The sequence below is a fragment of the Echinops telfairi genome, unplaced genomic scaffold (genome assembly GCF_000313985.2).
Source record: "Echinops telfairi isolate 266 unplaced genomic scaffold, ASM31398v2 ScPeMD7_7416;HRSCAF=8454, whole genome shotgun sequence".
Classification (NCBI taxonomy): Eukaryota; Metazoa; Chordata; class Mammalia; order Afrosoricida; family Tenrecidae; genus Echinops; species Echinops telfairi.
This window is the reverse complement of record NW_022111316.1, coordinates 4,874,068-4,877,539: the sequence shown is the minus strand read 5'-3', so window position 1 is coordinate 4,877,539 and position 3,472 is coordinate 4,874,068.

Sequence of the window (3,472 nt, the reverse complement as noted above, 5' to 3'; positions counted from 1 at the left end):
CATCTTTTCTTCTATCCAGTTTGGGTTAGGCACACAGTAAACTGTACCCCCAAAGTATTCTGACTGATGAGCAGCCTGCCTTCTGCTTCCACTGTTTGTGGACAACAAAGAGAAATTAAGAAAAACAAATCCACTGCCATCGGCCCTGTAGAATAGACTAGAACTGCCCCCTTGGGTTTCTAAGACTTAAAATCTTTATGAGAGCAGGTCACCTGATCTTTCTCCCACAGAACAACAAGTGGGTTCGAGCCATTGACCTTGAGGTTAGTCGCTCATTACTTAACCCACTAGGTCACCAATTTAACTCTCAAACGTCAAATTTTTCCTTTTCCCAAAGTTCATGGAGGGCTCTCCTCTCCGTCATGTGCTATCCCATCGTTGATGTTGATGTTGATGTTGATGTTAATGTTGTTGTTGTTGTTGTTGTCATCGTCATCATCAGCTGCCAAGAGGCTGGCCAGCTGCTTTTCTCCTCCCAACTCCCCTGGGAAGCATGCCTTCTCTTATCTTAGAAATGAGGAGGTGAATCCTAATGAGCTGGCAACCTGGGCTCAGAAAAGCTACGGAGTGATGTTTTGACCCTAAACTTACCTCTAATGCCATAACAAGCTGCTAGTCCGTGCGAGGAAAGAATGCCATTTTCTACAAAGAGGAGACGCATAGAGGGAGAGGGCCCCTTGGCCCCGAATCTGTTGCGGCAGAGGGGTTTGGGTCCTGACGCCTCAGCTGAGGATGACACCCCCACTGAGGATGACACCCCCCTCAACAGCCTGAATGCCACCACCCCTGTTTCTTCAGAGGGTCTTGCCTCAGGCAGGAAATTCTTCTCTTTTTTTTCATTTAAAATTTTGAATTATTAAAGAGGTAATAGATGCACATGGTTTTCAAGAGGAAAACAAACCATCTAAAAGGTGACACGGTAAAAAGAAAGTCTCCCATCCATCCAAACAGTGCTTCGGAGTGGCTGGTGGGGGTGTGCGGGTGGTGGGAGGCGGTGGCGGAGCAAGTTGTCCCACAAGCTCCATTTCTCACATCCTCGAGCCCCTCACAGTCACCGGACACTAATGTGTGATCTACCGGCTGCTATATCTACCTCAGTCCTTGCCCTTCTCAACCAACAACTGGTTGCCAAGGTATCAGTTCCAACTCAGAGCATCCCTACACGTGTCGGAGAACTGTGCTACACAGAGCTCTCAACGGCTGATTTTTTAGAAGCAGATCAATCCCCAAACCTCTCTTCCAAGACACCTCTGGGTAGATGCAAACCTCCAGGTTTCCAGTTAGCAACCAAGTGCCCTACCCCTTTGTTCCATCCAAGGGACTTGCTCTCCCAACCAGTCCTTCCAATAGGAGTCTCTGAGCAACTACAATCTCTAGTTTGTATGCGTTCTTCTAGCAGTCACCTGCATGTGTCGGCAGGTGCGGGGATCATTATTACAGGTGTACTTCATCACGCAGGTTTCTTACACAAATGGCAGGCACATTGTATTGTTCTGTACACTGTCTTGAGCCCATAGAAGAATATATAGACTTTCTTCATTTAGAAGGATCAGAATTCCAGAACACTTCATTGTGCTCATGCAGCACCTGTGTGTGAGGCAATCTCTCAAAAGACTAATGAAGAGTTTACAATCAGGAGAGGTGTTAGGGTTGTATCCTTTTACCATACTTACCCAATCTATATGACGAGCCAAAGAAGATGGAAAGACTACCCAGAGTCATGGTACCCAAAAGAATTGATCCACGTTCAACCATTTCAAGAGTAGCATACGAGCAAAAACCAATGGTACTGAAGGAAGTGCTCCCAACTGCAATGAAAACAATCACCAAAAACAAGGCTTCAAGAATTAACCAAGTGGAAGGTCTCAACACATTGATGAAGAAATGGAAGCACTCACTCCTCTATGCCGAGAAATATGGAAGACCAACCTGACCAGCCTACTGGACGAGATCCACATGTGTGCTCATTCCAAAGAAAGGTGACCCAACAGAATGTGAAAATTATCAAGCAACATTGTGTTAGTCTGGGTAAACTAGGGAAACAAATCCACAGAAACTCATATGTATAAGAGAAAGTTTTATATGAAGGGTAAGTGTACATTAAGAAAGCACCCCAACCCAGTGCTGCCCAAGCCCATAAGACCAACATTAGCCCATATGTCAGACAACAATCTACAAAATCCTCCTCAATTTCACAAAACACACGCAATGATGCCAACTGCAGGAGGAAAGCTGAATCGGCAAGTGTGTAAGCATCTCAGCGCTGGCAGGGGTCTCCACAAGGCTGCTCCAGTACTCAGGGCTGCATCAGGGTAGGTCCATGTGGTTTCTCCTCGGGGATATCTGCAGGAAGTGAGCATTTCAAGCTGAAGTAGGGAACTGGCTAAGGCAGCTGCACCCTGGTCCAACCATCAGAAAGCAAGAGACCCGAGAAGTAGAAAGACTAGGTTCACCGAACCATTTATCTCTCTGCCCTTCAATTAATTCCACATGTATTTATTGGCCGGGTTGGCGTAATAAACCTTAACTATCTCAAACATCATTAATACCATATGCAAGTAAAATTTTGCTGAGGCTAACTCAAAAATGCCTGCAGTGGTACATTGGCACAGGCCAGGCAGAAATTCAAGCTGGATTTAAAAGAGGATGTGGAATGAGGAATATTCATCCTGACATCAAATGGATTTTGGCCAAAAACAGAGAATACCAGAAAGATGTTAACTTGTGTTTTATAGATGATGCCAAGGCACTTGACTGTGAGGATTACAACAAACTATGGATAGTATGACAGTGACATAATCCCCTATCAACTTGAGCAAAGGGGTGGAGTCTAGCCTTCCAATCAGGTCATAGCCAATCATGCCTCTGTGTGGGGATTCTGGGAACTCTTGTCTTCCTTCCTGGAGGTGGGACACACACTCCCTTTGTTTTGTCTTCCTGCTGACAAGCCACATGGAGCTATGCTGATGGCAGCTAGAGCCCTGGAGCTGGACAAGCCATGCGGAGACCCACACCAGTGCTGAGATGCATCCACCGCCACTGGATCCACAAGACTTTCCACCTACTGGCCTGTGATCTTCCTGCATTCAGCATCATTGCATGTGTTGTGTGAGTCTGAAGAGGAATTTTAGACTGGTATCAGACATGTGGGCTAATATCAGACTTATGGACTTGATCTGGACTGGGCTGGGGTGTTTTTTTAATATATAATTATTTTTTGACATAAATTTATCTCTTACACATATATGAATGTAAATACATTTGTATCTCTTGTCTACCCAGACTAACACAGAGAGCATTATGAAGAATGGGAATTCCAAAACACTTCATTGTCCTCATGGAGAACCTACACATAGATAAATTAGGCTGAGTTTTCTAGAGAAACAAAGTCAATGAGACTCAGATATATATATATAAGAAACAATTTTATACCAAGAAATCCACCCAGCCCAGTCCAACTCAAGTCCATGGA